We start from the raw sequence: 17,385 nt of genomic DNA, 5'->3' as shown, positions 1-17,385 counted from the left end.
GTATCGGGGGCACATTGCGTAAGTGGTCACATGGTGGCTCCGAGAGAGATTCTCTCGTAAAGTGCAGAGGTAGCCATTACTCCAATCGGTCCTAGAGAAAAAATTATTGTCCCGACGGATATATTATCGAATAGATATTAGAAAAACACCTTGAGGGTGGATTCTAAACAACGTTTGCCATGCATGCTCTGAGTGCATGTCCTGGTAATGCGTCTGGCCCTGCGGCCTTGTGAATGTTGACCTGTTTAAAGGTCTTATTCATGTCTGCTATGGAGACCGTGATCACATAGTAGTCTGGAACAGCTTGTTGGCCAATGCATGCCTTGAAGCACGCATAGAAATAGTTTAGCTCCTCTGGCAGGCTCATGTCACTGGGCAGCTGGCGGCTGGGCTTCCCTTTGTAGCCCGTAATAGTTTGCAAGCCCTGCCACAACCAGTGAGCATTAGAGCCGGTGTAGTAGTATTCAATCTTAGTTATGTATTGACGCTGTTTGATGGTTTATCGGAGGGCATAGTGGGATTTCTTATAAGCATCCAGGTTAGTGTCACAATCCTTGAAAGTGGCAGCTCTATCCTTTAGCTCAATGCAGATGTTGCCTGTAATCCATGGCTTTTGGTTGGTGTACAGTTGAAGTCAGAAGTTTACATACACTTACGTTGGAGTCATTAAAACTCGTTTTTCAACCACTCCACAAATGTCTTGTTGCCAAAACTATAGTTTGTTAAGTCGGTTAGGACATCTACAAGTAATTTTTCCAACAATTGCTTAGACACAGTGAATTTTAAGTGAAATCATCTATCACGATTCCAGTGGGTCAGAAGTTTACATACACTCAGTTCACGGTGCCTTTAAACAGCTTGGAAAATTCCAGAAAATTATGTCATGGCTTTAGAAGCTTCTGATAAGCTAATTGACATCATTTGAGTCAATTGGAGGTATACCTGTGGATGTACACTGCTCAAAAAAATAAAGGGAACACTAAAATAACACATCCTAGATCTAAATGAATGAAATATTCTTATTAACCTCTTGGTGTTAGGGGGCAGTATTTTATTTTTTGAAAAAAAAATGTTCCCGTTTTAAACAGGATATTTTGTCAGGAAAAGATGCTAGAATATGCATATAATTGACGGCTTTTGATAGAAAACACTAACGTTTCCAAAACTGTAAAGATATTGTCTGTGAGTATAACAGAACTGATGTTGCAGGCGAAAGCCTGAGAAAAATCCAATCCGGAAGTGCCCCAGGTTTTGAAAGCGCTGCGTGACTCCCTATATGGCTGTGAATGTACCATCAACGAGTTACGCTTTCTACGTATTCCCCAAGGTGTCTACAGCATTGTGACGTAGTTTTACGCATTTCTGTTGAAGAATAGCCGTATCGGGGGCACATTGCGTAAGTGGTCACATGGTGGCTCCGAGAGAGATTCTCTCGTAAAGTGCAGAGGTAGCCATTACTCCAATCGGTCCTAGAGAAAAAATTATTGTCCCGACGGATATATTATCGAATAGATATTAGAAAAACACCTTGAGGGTGGATTCTAAACAACGTTTGCCATGTTTCTGTCGATATTATGGAGCTAATTTGGAATATTTTTCGGCGTTGTGGTGACCGCAATTTCCGGGCGATTTCTCAGCCAAACGTGAAGAACAAACGGAGCTATTTCGCCTACAAAAATAATATTTTGGGGAAAAATCTACTTTGGCTGTCTACCTGGGAGTCTCGTGAGTGAAAACATCCGAAGTTCATCAAAGGTAAACGATTTAATTTGATTGCTTTCCTGATTTCCGTGACAAGTTTACCTGCTGCTAGCAAGGCATAATGCTATGCTAGGCTATGATAAACTTACACAAATGCTTGTCTAGCATTGGCTGTAAAGCATATTTTGAAAATCTGAGATGACAGGGTGATTTAAAAAAGGCTAAGCCGTGTTCCAAAATATTTTGCTTGTGATTTTCACGAATAGGAAGATTTTCTAGGAAGATTTATGTCCGTTGTGTTATGCTAATTAGTATCAGATGATGATACCGTCCCGTTCACGGGCTAGGCGTCACTACAGGTTAAATACTTTTCTTTACATAGTTGAATGTGCTGACAACAAAAATCACAAAAATGATCCATGGAAATCAAACTTATCAACCCATGGAGGTCTGGATTTGGAGTCACACTTAAAATGAAAGTGAAAAACCCCACTACAGGCTGATCCAAATTGATGTAATGTCCTTAAAACAAGTCAAAATGAGGCTCAGTAGTGTGTGTGGCATCCACGTGCCTGTATGACCTCCCTATAACGCCTGGGCATGCTCCAGATGAGGTGGCGGATGGTCTCCTGAGGGATCTCCTCCCAGACCTGGACTAAAGCATCCGCCAACTCCTGGACAGTCTGTGGTGCAACGCCACGTTGCGTTGGTGGATGGAGCAAGACATGATGTCCCAGATGTGCTCAATTGGATTCAGGTATGGGGAACGGGCGGGCCAGTCCATAGCATCAATGCCTTCCTCTTGCAGGAACTGCTGACACACTCCAGCCACATGAGGTCTAGCATTGTCTTGCATTAAGAGGAACCCAGGGCCAACCGCACCAGCATATGGTCACACAAGGGGTCTGAGGATCTCATCTCAGTACCTAATGGCAGTCAGGCTACCTCTGGCGAGCACATGGAGGGCTGTGCGGCCCCCCAAAGAAAAGCCACCCCACACCATGACTGACCCACCGCCAAACCGGTCATGCTGGAGGATGTTGCAGGCAGCAGAACGTTCTCCACGGCGTCTCCAGACTGTCACGTCTGTCACATGTGCTCAGTGTGACCCTGCTTTCATCTGTGAAGAGCACAGTGCGCCAGTGGTGAATTTGCCAATCTTGGTGTTCTCTGGCAAATGCTAAACGTCCTGCACGGTGTTGGGCTGTAAGCACAACCCCCACCTGTAGACGTCGGGCCCTCATACCACCCTCATGGAGTCTGTTTCTGACCGTTTGAGCAGACACATGCACATTTGTGGCCTGCTGGAGGTCATTTTGCAGGGCTCTAGCAGTGCTCCTCCTGCTCATCCTTGCACAAAGGCGGAGGTAGCGGTCCTGCTGCTGGGTTGTTGCCCCCCTACGGCCTCCTCCACGTCTCCTGACGTACTGGCCTGTCTCCTGGTAGCGCCTCCATGCTCTGGACACTACGCTGAGAGACACAGCAAACCTTCTTGCCACAGCTCGCATTCATGTGATGCATTCAGCATCTTGGCCATGTTCTGTTATAATCTCCACCCGGCACAGCCAGAAGAGGACTGGCCACCTCACATAGCCTGGTTCCTCTCTAGGTTTCTTCCTAGGTTTTGGCCTTTCTAGGGAGTTTTTCCTAGCCACCGTGCTTCTACACCTGCATTGCTTGCTGTTTGGGGTTTTAGGCTGGGTTTCTGTACAGCACTGAGATATCAGCTGATGTAGGAAGGCCTATATAAATACATTTGATTTGATGTGCCATCCTGGATGAGCTGCACTACCTGAGCCACTTGTGTGGGTTGTAGACTCCGTCTCATGCTACCACTAGAGTGAAAGCACCGCCAGCATTCAAAAGTGACCAAAACATCAGCCAGGAAGCATAGGAACTGAGAAGTGGTCTGTGGTCACCACCTGCAGAACCACTCCTTTATTGGGGGTGTCTTGCTAATTGCCTATAATTTCCACCTGTTGTCTATTCCATTTGCACAACAGCATGTGAAATGTATTGTCAATCAGTGTTGCTTCCCAAGTGGACAGTTTGATTTCACAGAAGTGTGATGGACTTGGAGTTACATTGTGTTGTTTAAGTGTTCCCTTTATTTTTTTGAGCAGTGTATTTCAAGGCCTACCTTCAAACTCAGTGCCTCTTTGCTTGACATCATATGAAAATCAAAATAAATAAACAAAGACTTCAGATTTTTTTTTATAGACCTCCGCAAGTCTGGTTCATCCTTGGGAGCAATTTCTCAACACCTGAAGGTAACACGTTCATCTGTACAAACAATAGTACGCAAGTATAAACACCATGGGACCACCCAGCCGTCAAACCGCTCAGGAAGGAGGCGCGTTCTGTCTCCCAGAGAAAATCAAAATAAATAAACAAAGACTTCAGATTTTTTTTTATAGACCTCCGCAAGTCTGGTTCATCCTTGGGAGCATTTTCTCAACACCCGAAGGTAACACGTTCATCTGTACAAACAATAGTACGCAAGTATAAACACCATGGGACCACCCAGCCGTCAAACCGCTCAGGAAGGAGACGCGTTCTGTCTCCCAGAGTAATCCCAGAACAGCAGCAACGGACCTTGTGAAGATGCTGGAGGAAACGGGTACAAAAGTGTCTATATCCACAGTAAAACAAGTATTTTTCGACATAACCTGAAAGGCTGCACAGCAAGGAAGAAGCCACTTCTCCAAAAACGCCACAAAACAGCCCGACTACAGTTCGCAACTGCACATGGGGACAAAGATCGCACTTTTTGGAGAAATGTCCTCTGGTCTGTTGAAACAAAAATAGAACTGTTTGGCCATAATGACCATCGTTATGTTTAGAGGAAAAAGGGGGAGGCTTACAACCCGAAGAACACCATCCCAACCGTGAAGCATGGGGGTGGCAGCATCATGTTTTGGGGATGTTTTGCTGCAGGAGGGACTTGTGCACTTCACAAAATAGATGGCATCATGTGGCAGGAAAATGATGTTGCTTCAACATATCCACATCTCAAGACAGGAAGTTAAAGCTTGGTCGCAAATGGGTCTTCCAAATGGACAATGACCCCAAGCATACTACCAAAAGGACAACAAAGTCAAGGTATTGGAGTGGACATCACAAAGCCCTGATCTCAATAATATAGAACAATTGTGGGCAGAACTAAAAAAGTGTGCGTGAGCAAGGAGGCCTACAAACCTGACTCATTTACACCAGCTCTGTCAGGAGGAATGGGCCAAAATGCACCCAACTTATTGTTGGAAGCTTGAGGAAGGCTACCTGAAACGTTTGACCCAAGTTAAACAATTTAAAGGCAATGCTACCAAATACTAATCGAGTGCATGTAAACTACTGAAACACTGGGAATGTGGAGAAATAAATAAAAGCTGAAATAAATCACTATTATTCTGACATTTCACATTTTTTAAATAAAGTGGTGATCCTAACTAACCTAAGGCAGGGAATTTTTACTAGGATTAAATATCAGGAATTGTGAAAAACTGAGTTTAAATGGATTTGGCTAAGATGTATGTTAACTTCAACTGTACGTACGGTCACTGTGGGGACAACGTCATCAATGCACTTACTGATGAAGCCAATGACTGATGTGGTGTATTCCTCAATGCCATCTGATGAGTCCCGGAACATATTCCAGTCTGTGCTAGCAAAATAGTTCTGTAGCTTAGCATCTGCGTCATCTGACTACCGAGTCACTGGTACTTCCTGCTTTAGTTTTTGCAGAAATCAGAAGGATAGAATTATGGTCAGATTTGCCAAATGTAGGGCGATCTTTGTATGCATCGCTGTGTGTGGAGGAAAGGTGGTCTATTTTTCCCTCTCTGGTTGCACATGTGGTAGAAATTAGGTTAAAAAAAAAATAAGTTTCCCTGCATTACAGTCACTGGCCACTAGGAGCATTTTCTTGTTTGCTTATGGCCTTTTAGATTACTACGGAAAATACAGATAAATAAAACTCTAGGTAAATAGTGTGGTCTACAGCTTATCATGAGGTATTCTAACGCAGGTGAACAAAACCGAGACGTCTTGGGCCTATAAGCTACCTTTGCAGATTTGGCCACTTTAGTAGCGATACCAACCGTATCAAAACATATAGGTCTATGGGCTAGACTACATAATGCATGCGACTATGATTTGAAGAAGTGGCAAAAAAAATGCATGAACTGTTTCTTGCCTTAGACTGCACCCGCTGGGCATTATTCACGAGATAATATTTTCATCCATCAGAATATTCTCAATTAAATCTTGTCTTTCCATATACAAAATAATATAAGTGTGAAATTTGTTTGGATTTTGAATGGACCATTATCCTGCACCAGTCAGATCAGTTTTCCATTTCTATGTTTGAGCTGCTTTTGAAAGTAAAATTCAAATTGAAAACATTATTGGCATTGGGTTAGAGTTAGCCCTAACCCATTGTTGAATTTGATTTTCATAATGGCAAGCTAGGACTGATGGTTTGGTTTGCTATACTAAAAAGTCTGGTTTACACAGCAACTACTGTAGCTATCTAGTAAACTTGCAAGCTACTTCTACGTACAAATTAACACATTTCTAGTGGCAAATGCGTTAAATTATAGACGTGGTATAAAATGCAACTACACTAGCATGACATGGAACACAACACGCAATGCCCCTGTTGACGATCCCTATTATTTTGTTTATCTTGAATGTGTTTTTTCACTTTATCAGATATATATGGTAATGAATTGAGTCAATTCCTGTGAGAGTTGGGATATACAGTGCCTTCAGAAAGTATTCACACCACTTGACTTCTCCAAATGTTGTGTTATGGGCTGAAAATAAAAATGGATGAAATTGAGGTGTGTAGGCTAGTAACACAAATACCCCTTATTGTCAAAGTGGAATTATGTTTACACATTTTTACAAATTAATTAAAAATGAAAAGCAATAGCACCTGACTTGCTGCACCCTCGACAACTACTGTGATTATTATTATTTGACCCTGCTGGTCATTTATGAACATTTGAACACCTTGGCCATGTTCTGTTATTATCTCCACCCGGCACAGCCAGAAGAGGACTGGCCACCCCTCATAGCCTGGTTCCTCTCTAGGTTTCTTCCTAGGTTTTGGCCTTTCTAGGGAGTTTTTCCTAGCTACCGTGCTTCTACACCTGCATTGCTTGCTGTTTGGGGTTTTAGGCTGGGTTTCTGTACAGCACTTTGAGATATCAGCTGATGTGCGAAGGGCTACATAAATAAATTACATTTTGATAGCGTTGAACATGATTTTTGAATGACTACCACACATAAAGATAATTGTAAGGTCCCACAGTCAAGCAGTGAATTTCTAACAGATTCAACCACAAAGACCAGGGAGGTTTTCCAATGCCTCACAAAGCACACCGATTGGTAAATGTGTATAAAATGTATATATTTTTTTTTAAAGTAGACATTGAATATCCCTTTGGGAAACGAGGATACCTAGTCAGTTGTACAACTGAATTCATTCAACTGAAATGTGTCTTCCACATTTAACCCAACCCCTCTGAGAGGTGCGGGGGGCTGCCTTGCAATCAACATCCACGTCAATGGCGCCCGGGGAACAGTGGCTTAACTGCCTTGCTCAGGGGAACAGTGACTTAACTGCTTTGCTCAGGGGAACAGTGGCTTAACTGCCTTGCTCAGGGGCAGAACGGCAGATTTTTGTCTTGTGAGCTTGGGGATTCGATCCAGCAACCTTTCGGTTACTGGTCCAAAGCTCCTACCGGCCAGGCTACCCTCCTACCGGCCAGGCTACTCAAGCATGGTGAAGTTATTAATTACATTTTGGATGGGGTATCAATACATCCAGTCACTACAAAGACACAGGTTTCATTCCTAACTCAGTTGCCAAAGAGGAAGGAAACCACTCAGGGATTTCACCATGAGGCCAATGGTGACTTTAAAACAGAGTTCAATGGCTGTGATAGGAGAAAACAGAGGATGGATCAACAACATTACTCCACAATACTAACCTAATTGACAGAGTGAAAAGAAGGAAGCCTGTACAGAACACAAATATTCCAAAACATGCCTCCTGTTTGCAACAAGGCACTAAAGTAAAACTGCAAAAAATGTGGCAAAGAAATGAACTATGTCCTGAATAAATATTATGTTTGGGGCAAATCCAACACATCACTTCGCACCACACTCTATATTTTCAAGCACGGTGGTGGTTGCGTTATATTATGGGTATGTTCGTCATCGGAAAAGGACTAGGGAGATTTTTAGGATAAAAATAAATGGAATAGAGCTAAGCTAGGGCAAAATCCTAGAGTACAACCTGGTTCATTCTGCACTCCAACAAACACTGGGAAACAAATTCACCTTACAGCAGGACAATAACCTAAAACACAATGCCAAATATACCCTGGAGTTGATTGCCAAGATGGCGTTGAATGTTCCTGAGTTGCCTAGTTACGGTTTAGACTTAAACTGGCGTGAAAATCTATGGCAAGACTTGAAAATGGCCACCTAGCAATGACAGAGCCTGAATATTTTTTAAAGAATAATGTGCCGATATAGTACAATCCAGATGTGCAAAGTTCTTAGAGACTTACCCAGAAAGACTCACAGCTGTAATCGCTGCCAACGGTGATTCTAACAGGTATTGACTCAGGGGTAGGAATAATTATGTAATCAAGATATTAGCGTTATATATTTCATAAATATTTAATACATTTTAGAATTTTTCTTCCACTTTCACTACATAGTATTGTGTTGATCGTTCAATTATTAATTTGTTTTACAATTAAATCTATTTTAATCCCACCTTGTAACAAAATGTGGAAAAAGCCAGGGAGTGTGAATACTTTGTCCACCCCTATTCTTTGACACCCTGATGAAGGCTGTTGTAGACACAACACGTCTGTGTTCTTTAATTTGTATTCTTGCCATGCATAAGCCGTAAAACATATAGGCTTTTAAATTTTTCCACTATATGAGAGTGCCTTGATTACTTCTGTAAGTTTGTTTGCACAAAGGCTTTTCGGGCATTGTTTGCTATCTAGCATCAACTTCATAGATTTACTATAAACCGAAGAACCTCTGTGTCTCTGCATTTGCAATGATGTCAGTACATTTGGTAGGCTAATAATGACCATCAGAGTGCAGTTTTGGAGAATCCTAGTTAACGGTCAAGTGGAATTTGACACCAGTGACTCATGACTGCCGGTGTGGCGACAACACTAGCCCCGTCTCAACAGTCTCGTCTCAACAGTCTCGTCTCAACAGTCTCGTCTCAACAGTCTCGTCATCATCTAGCTGTGTTTCATGTCTCAACAGCTCTGGAAGACAACACTGATGTTGAGCTGCCCTGTGACAACTGAAACTTTCAAACTTCTGCTTGCTTCTTATTTGCCCAGGCATACTATTCTAATTAAGACTGGTGAGGACAACAAAACACACCCATCATCTTATTTAGACTGGTGAGGACACCAAAACACACCCATCATCCCTAATCCTTCTTATTTAGACTGGTGAGGACAACAAAACACACCCATCATCCCCAACCCTTCATATGTAGACTGGTGATGATATAATACAAAATCCACCAGACTATGAATAACTTGATATGCATTGTAACATATCCACTACGTTTCTATCATGGCGTTAAGTTGGTAAGAAAACAGACCTTTCGAACTTGTACTGTACTCACCAGCAGATGTTGATAGGAATGCTTATATTTCATGCTATTGATGGGAATCCCATGTACGCACCTCAGGACGGGTGATCAAAGTAATGGTTAGAGATCAGAGTTCCCTTGGACCTAGGTTATCACTGACTGCTTCATGGTGCTGTCTGGAGATCCCACTCTGAGGAAAGAACATAACCAACAATTAGACACTTGTTGGGACAAATAAAAAATAAACCCTTTTGTCATCTGGGCCTGAAAAATAAGTTACTTTGAAAAAGCAGCAGTGTCCTGACATGGCTACAGATCAACCAACACCCTGATAATAACCAACATAAATAATGGCAGAATAAGATATTTATATTCCATATATCTTGTCATATCTCTTAGAAGCATGTAGGACTTGTCAAATGACACAGCTGTAGTCTGATGTTTTGGAGCAAGCTAGCTAGCTAAAGTTCCTGGATGTTAGCTCTCAAAATGTTCACTTAATGTTTACCTGGGATCCCACATAAAACATAATTGTAGCTAAAAGCTTTTATGAATGTCAGTTGGTGAACAGTGAGAAATAGTTTGCTTTATAAGTGCCACATCTTCCAAACAAAAGTAGCTAGCCAGCTAAGGACCGGTCTCTTGTCCTTACTGACATGTCAGCTAACAATATAGCCGGATAGTTTATCTTTGTTCATCCTTTTGTTTTAGGACAAACGTACAATATGACAATATGCAGCCAGAAGATGTCATCTTTATCGGTGGTTTGTGTTGGCTAGCTAACGTTAAATTAGCTAGATTCAAAATAGCTATCTAGACTGCCCTCTAAACTAGTTAAACTAGCTAGCTTGATAAATGTTTGGTAAACTGGCGAAGCTGTACTATGACTATGTACTGTAGCATAGCACGCTAGCTCACGTCGAAAATAGTTGATTCCTCTGCGAGATAGCTATCAAAACTCCAACTAAATAACTGGTTGACTAACTTAACGTTAACAATAACACGGTGGCACAACTAATGGCCAACTGGGAAGTGTAGTTAGCCGCGTTAGCTAACGCTGGCTGTTTGACCAGGCCTGGCTAGCTAAAAGCAGCTTTAAAATCACTGTTGTTATGTTTGACCAGGCCTGGCTAGCTAACAGCAGCTTTAAAATCACTGTTAATCTGATTGGTCAAAATCAGGCTTCGAAACAAAGGCGCCTCAGCACATTCTGGGAAACACTGGTACCAACCACCATTGGTACACTAGTTACAGATGCTCAAATGCAAACACAATGATTGGTAACTGAACAACACGACTGGTTCGATAATAATGTTTTATGGTTAGGGTCCAACGAAATGCTTATTCTAATGGAAAAGGTTAGCTAGCTAGGGGAAATGGGAAAAAATATTTTTTTTTTTTACTACGAACCTTTCATTTCCATGCTTCCACTAAATGCAACGAATCGTATCTCAGCCGTTCATTTCACCATCAGTTATTTTTGCTAAACAATGTAAAACTGCGTTTGAAACATTCTAGATACGCAAGATTTATAGCTATATGTTTTTCAAAGTCTACCATGCTAGGCTAGTTGTAGCTTTGTGTGGTGGCGGCAGATCAGCTAGCTTCTCCCTGCAGACAACGCGTGCGCGGAAATGGCAAACTTCCTGGTGTCATCTGCAGGTGATTTCTGTGGTGTGTTTTAGCCTGCTCAGCCCTCGTGCCGCTTTCAAAACAACTGGCCACTCGGAACAATACAAGGTCAAGTCATGACGTCGGTGTTCTTCAGGTCGGAAAGTTGGAGCTCAAGAAAGAGACCAGAGTTCCCGAGATGGAATTCCGAGTTGGATGACCGACCGTTCAAATCAATTTTTTCCCAGTCGGATTTCGCTTTTTCCGAGTTCCCAATAGTTTTGGACGCACTGAAGTCGGAATTCGGAGATATCAGAGTTACCAGTTGTTTTGAACGCGGCATCACTCAGTGGAGGGAAAATGACTAATTTGTCATATTTAAAAAAAAAAAGATATATATATATATATTTCACCTTTATTTAACCAGGTATGCCAGTTGAGAACAAGTTTACAACTGCGACCTGGCCAAGATAAAGAAAAGCAGTGCCACAAAAAACAACAGTTACACATGGGATAAACAAAAATACAGTCAATAACACAATAGAAAAATCTATATACAGTGTGTGCAAATGGAGTAAGGAGGTTAGGCAATAAATAGGCCATAGTATTTGTGTTAACTGAGTCTGCCAGATCAGAGGCATTAGAGGACAAGGGATGTTCTCTTGATAGGTGTGTGAATTGGACTGTTTTCCTGTCAAATGTATGTAAAAAGTAAAAAGTACATTATTTTCTTCAGGAATTTAGTGAAGTAAAAGTAAAAGTTGTCAAAAATTTAAAAATAGTAAAGTAAAGTACAGATACCCCAAAAACGGCTTAAGTAGTTTTTCAAAGTATTTTTACTTAGGTATTTTACACCACTGGCATCACTCTATTGTTCAATGTGTTTGTAGCCTAAAATGTTACAAGCATTAAAGAATGAGGGACCTGCAGGTAAATACTCTAGTCTTGTGAAAGTACTACTATGAGTTGGAGCGACAACATTCCTTCAAATTTTAAGTGTCTTCTAGTGGTTATTTTACTGGCAAACAAAATAAGTCCAGTTTATTGGATTGGAATCCCTAACTGTGCTTTGTTTGCACGCAGCCCTCCTTTCTTTTATCTCCTTCTCTCTCCCTCTGACATCACTCGCATAGTGAACAGGAAGCAGATTGGGTAATGCCGCTTTCAAGACAACTTGGAACTCAGAATTAACGAGGTGAAATCATGACGTCATGTTGGAAAGTCGGAGCTCTAGAAAGATGCCAGAGTTTCCGACTTGGAATTACGTTTTGAAAGACCGATCAAAACTATTTTTCCAAGGCGGCCCTTGTTTTTTCCGAGTTCGCCGTTTATTTGACTGCACTGAAATCAGAAGTTGGAGATTTCCGATTTCTGAGCTCCCAGTTGGTTTGAACGCTGCATAAGCCGCTCAGAAACAATACAGTAAAATGACACCCTGTAGGCCTGTGATAACCAGGCGTTCGCATGCTTCGCATCCCAAACAGTTTGTGCATACACTATATTATAACAACATTTTGTGAATTTTGGTCTTCTGCAAGGTTTTTTTCGGCATTTCCCAAAACATTTTTTGAGGCATACTGAAGTCGGTAGCCAAAGTTTTAAGCCCCTTAGTTGGTGATTGGTCAACAGAGGGTTAACCCAATAGAGCCCCACAGTGAAGGTGTCATAATACCCATAAAACCTAGTGGTCAAACAGGAAAATGGTTCCAATCGTTTATCCACCATTCGTTTTTCCCATAGGGGAGTTTAGAAACACTTAAAATAAGTGCTGTGTTTCGTGTAGGCTTACCCTGGCGTAACATTTTGATAATTGTGTAAATCTCTCTTGGACAAGGTAACCTTTATCAATATATTAGCCACAAATGAAATGCTACTTAGCTGCTAATGTGGCTATCACACAGAACTAGAGAGAGGAAGAAGAGGCCCAACTTGTGGGAAAATATATCTCCCTCCAGCAGGTGGCGTGTTTTCGTTGTTTGGCCTTCCAAGCAAGGAGTTTTTGTATGGAGGTCAATGAGATATTGTTGAATTTGGTCAATGAAAAAAATGTATGGCTTATTTGCTACGTGAGGTTTATTTGATCGAACATAAGTTTCGTAATGCTTAAGTTGTTACGAGTGTACTGAAATAAGTAGGACACGTGACATCCTGGCAACTTTGAGAAAAAACACTTTATATTGGAATTGTCTCGAGATGGAATGAGGCTAGTAGAATAGCATCTCTCTCCATTGAATACAGGCGGTTGACGTCAACAACCCTCATTGAATATTCAAAAAGGATTACAATAATGAGATGTATCCACCAGTCTAAAGAAAAGATAGCCAGGAGCTGGACTTCCATTGTTAGGGTGGAGAAATATGTATCCTGTCAGTATATCCATAATCTTTGAGAACTTAACAAAATGTGGAAAAAGTCAAGTCAATACTTATTTTCCACCATAATTTGCAAATAAATTCATAAAAAATCCTACAATGTGATTTTCTAATTTTGTCTGTCATAGTTGAAGTGTACCTATGATGAAAATTACAGGCCTCTCTCATCTTTTTAAGTGGGAGAACTTGCACAATTGGTGGCTGACTAACTACTTTTTTGCCCCACTGTATAACATTTTCCGACAAGATAGAACTGCCAAAGGGGGCGGTGTTGCAATCTACTGCAGAGATAGGCTGCAGAGTTCTGTCTTACTATCCAGGTCAAACAATTTGAGCTTCTACTTTTAAATATCCACCTTTCCAGAAACAAGTCTCTCACCGTTGCCGCTTGCTATAGACCACACTCTGCCCCCAGCTGTGCCCTGGTCACCATATGTGAATTGATTGCCCCCCATCTATCTTCAGAGCTCGTGCTGTTAGTTGACCTAAACTGTGACATGCTTAGCACCCCGGCCGTCCCACAATCTAAGCTTGATGCCCTCAATCTCACACAAATTATCAATGAACCCACTGGGTACAACCCCAAATCCGTAAACACGGGCACCCTCATAGATAACATCCTAACCAACTTGCCCTGCAAATACACCTCTGCTGTTTTCAACCAAGATCTCAGCGACCACTGCCTCATTGCCTGCATCCGTCATGGGTCTGTGGTCAAACAACTACCACTCATCACTGTCAAACACACCGTAAAACACTTCAGCGAGCAGGCCTTTCTAATCGACCTGGCCCAGGTATCCTGGAAAGATATTGACCTCATCCCGTCAGTAGAGGATGCCTGGTTATTCTTTAAAAGTGCCTTCCTCACCATTCAATAAGCATGCCCCATTCAAAAATTTTAGAACCAGGAACAGATATAGCCCTTGGTTCTCTCCAGACCTAACTGCCCTTGACCTGCACAAAAACATCCAGTGGCATTCTGCATTAGCATCGAACAGCCCCTGTGATATGCAACTTCTCAGGGAAGTTAGGAACAAATATACACAGGCAGTTAGGAAAGCTAAGGCTAGCTTTTTCAAGCAGAAACTTCCATCCTGTAGCACAAACTCAAAACATTTCTGGGACACTAAAGTCCATGGAGCATAAGAGCACCTCCTCCCAGCTGCACACTGCACTGAGGCTAGGAAACACTGTCACCACCGATAAATCCACTTTAATTAAGAATTTCAATAAGCATTTTTCTACGTCTGGCCATGCTTTCCATCTGGCCACCCCTACCCCAATCAACAGCCCCCCACCCCCCACAACAACTCGCCCAAGCCTCCCCATTTCTCCTTCACCCAAATCCAGATAGCTGATGTTCTGAAAGAGCTGCAAAATCTGGACCCCTACAATTCAGCTAGACAATCTGGACCCTCTCTTTCTAAAAATTATCTGCTGAAATTGTTGCAACCCCCCGTCTGAGATTCCGATAGATTGGAAAGCTGCCGCGGTCATCCCCCTCTTCAAAAGGGGGAGACACTCTAGACCCAAACGGCTACAGACCTATATCTATCCTACCCTGCCTTTCTAAGGTCTTCAAAAGCCAAGTTAACAAACAGATCACAGACCATTTCGAATCCCACTGTACCTTCTCCGCTATGCTATGCTCCAGTTTCCGAGCTGGTCATGGGTGCACCTCAGCCACGCTCAAGGTCCTAAACGAGATCATAACCACCATCTATATAAGACAATACTGTGCAGCTGCATTCAGCGACCTGTTCAAGGCTTATCGGCAGACTCAACAGCCTTGGTTTCTCAAATGACTCCCTTGCCTGGTTTACCAACTACTACTCAAATCAAATCAAATTTTATTTGTCACATACACATGGTTAGCAGATGTTAATGCGAGTGTAGCGAAATGCTTGTGCTTCTAGTTCCGACAATGCAGTAATAACCAACAAGTAATCTAGCTAACAATTCCAAAACTACTACCTTATAGACACAAGTGTAAGGGGATAAAGAATATGTACATAAAGATATATGAATGAGTGATGGTACAGAGCGGCATAGGCAAGATACAGTAGATGGTATTGAGTGCAGTATATACATATGAGATGAGTATGTAAACAAAGTGGCATAGTTAAAGTGGCTAGTGATACATGTATTACATAAAGATGCAGTAGATGATATAGAGTACAGTATATACATATACATATGAGATGAATAATGTAGGGTATGTAAACATTATATTAGGTAGCATTGAACTCAGACAGAGTTCAGCGTGTCAAATCGGAGGTCCTGTTGTCCGGAACTCTGGCAGTCTCTATGGGGGTGCCACAGGGTTAAATTCTCAGGCAGACTCTTTTCTCTGTAAACATCAATGATGCCGCTCTTGCTGTGATTCTCTGATCCACCTCTATGCAGACGACACCATTCTGTATACTTCTGGCCCATCTTTGGACACTAACCTCCAGACGAGCTTCAATGACATACAACACTCCTTCCGTTGTCTCTAACTGCTCTAAAATGCAAGCAAATCAAAATGCATGCTCCTCAACCGATCGCTGCCTGCACCCGCCGGCCCATCTAGCATCACTACTCTGGAAGGTTCTGACTTGTAGACAACTATAAATATCTAGGTGTCTGGCTAGACTGTAAACTCTCCTTCCAGACTCATATTAAGCATCTCCAATCCAATATTAAATCTAGAATCGGCTTCCTATTTCGCTGCCAAACATACCCTCGTAAAACTGACTATCCTACCTTTTACAAAATAGCCTCCAACACTCTACTCAGCAAATTGGATGCAGTCTCTCACAGTGCCATCCCTTTTGTCACCAAAGCTCCATATACTACCCACCACTGTGATCTGTATGCTCTTGTTGGCTGGTCCTCGCTACATATTCGTCACCAAACCCACTGGCTCCAGGTCATCTACAAGTCTTTGCTAGGTAAAGCTCCGCCTTAACTCAGCTCACTGGTCATCATAGCAACACCCAAACGTAGCTCACGCTCCGCTCCAGCAGCTCCGCTCCAGCAGCTCCACTGGTCACCCCCAAAGCCAGCACCTCATTTGGCCGCCTAACCTTCCAGTTCTCTGCTGCCAATGACTGGAACAAATTGCAAAAATCACTGAAGTTGGAGACTTAAATCTCTATCACTAACTTTAAGCTTCAGCTGTCAGAGCAGCTTTCCGATCGCTGCAGCTGTACACAACCCATCTGTAAATAGCCCATCTGTATACAGCCCATCTGTAAATAGCCCATCTGTACACAGTCCATCTGTAAACAGCCCATCCAACCAACTACCTACCTCATCCCCATATTTGTTTTGGTTTTTCTGCACCAGTATTTCTCCTTGAACATCCTCATCTGCACATACAGTTGAAGTCAGAAGTTTACATACACCTTGCCAAATACATTTAAACTCAGTTTTTCACCATTCCTGACATTTAATCCTAGTAAAAATCACCTGTCTTAGGTCAGTTAGGATCACCACTTTATTTTAAGAATGTGAAATGTCAGAATAATAGTAGAGAGAATGATTTATTTCAGCTTTTATTTCTTTCATCACATTCTCAGTGGGTCAGAAGTTTACATACACTCAATTAGTATTTGGTAGCATTGCCTTTAAATTGTTTAACTTGGGTCAAACATTTCGGGTAGCCTTCCACAAGCTTCCCACAATGAGTTGGGTGAATTTTGGCCCATTCCTCCTGACAGAGCTGGTGTAGGTTTGTAGGCCTCCTTGCTCGCACACACTTTTTCAGTTCTGCCCACACATTTTCGAAAGGATTCAGGTCAAGGCTTTGTGATGGCTACTCCAATACCTTGACCTTGTTGTCCTTAAGCCATTTTGCCACAACTTTGTAAGTATGCTTGGGGTCATTGTCCATTTGGAAGACCCATTTGTAACCAAGCTTTTACTTCCTGACTGATGTCTTGAGATGTTGCTTCAATATATCCACATAATTTTCCTACCTCATGATGACATCTATTTTGTGAAGTGCACCAGTTCCTCCTGCAACAAAGCACCACCATAACATGATGCTGCCACTGCTGTGCTTCACGGTTT

At 42.1% G+C, this 17,385-nt stretch overlaps 1 protein-coding gene across 4 annotated transcripts in view; it reads right to left on the bottom strand.

The window, feature by feature from the left end:
- LOC139405551 (speckle-type POZ protein-like A) overlaps positions 1 to 11,105 on the bottom strand; it is a 45,992-nt gene extending 34,887 nt beyond the window's left edge. For 2 of the 4 annotated variants that reach the window (XM_071147968.1, XM_071147971.1), the window contains exons 1-2: positions 10,757 to 11,105; positions 9,380 to 9,536 (exon numbers count right to left, since the gene is read on the bottom strand). The gene's annotated coding sequence lies outside the window, so the exon portion shown is untranslated. Of the gene's footprint in view, positions 1 to 9,379; positions 9,537 to 9,854; positions 9,935 to 10,756 lie in introns of those variants that run through there. The other 2 variants (XM_071147969.1, XM_071147970.1) reach the window with 2 other exon arrangements.
- Positions 11,106 to 17,385: the final 6,280 nt, after the last annotated feature.

The sequence above is a fragment of the Oncorhynchus clarkii genome, chromosome 3 (genome assembly GCF_045791955.1).
Source record: "Oncorhynchus clarkii lewisi isolate Uvic-CL-2024 chromosome 3, UVic_Ocla_1.0, whole genome shotgun sequence".
NCBI classification, from domain to species: domain Eukaryota; kingdom Metazoa; phylum Chordata; class Actinopteri; order Salmoniformes; family Salmonidae; genus Oncorhynchus; species Oncorhynchus clarkii.
Note: the sequence above shows the minus strand (reverse complement) of the source record. Positions and strands in the feature narration are given on the sequence as shown.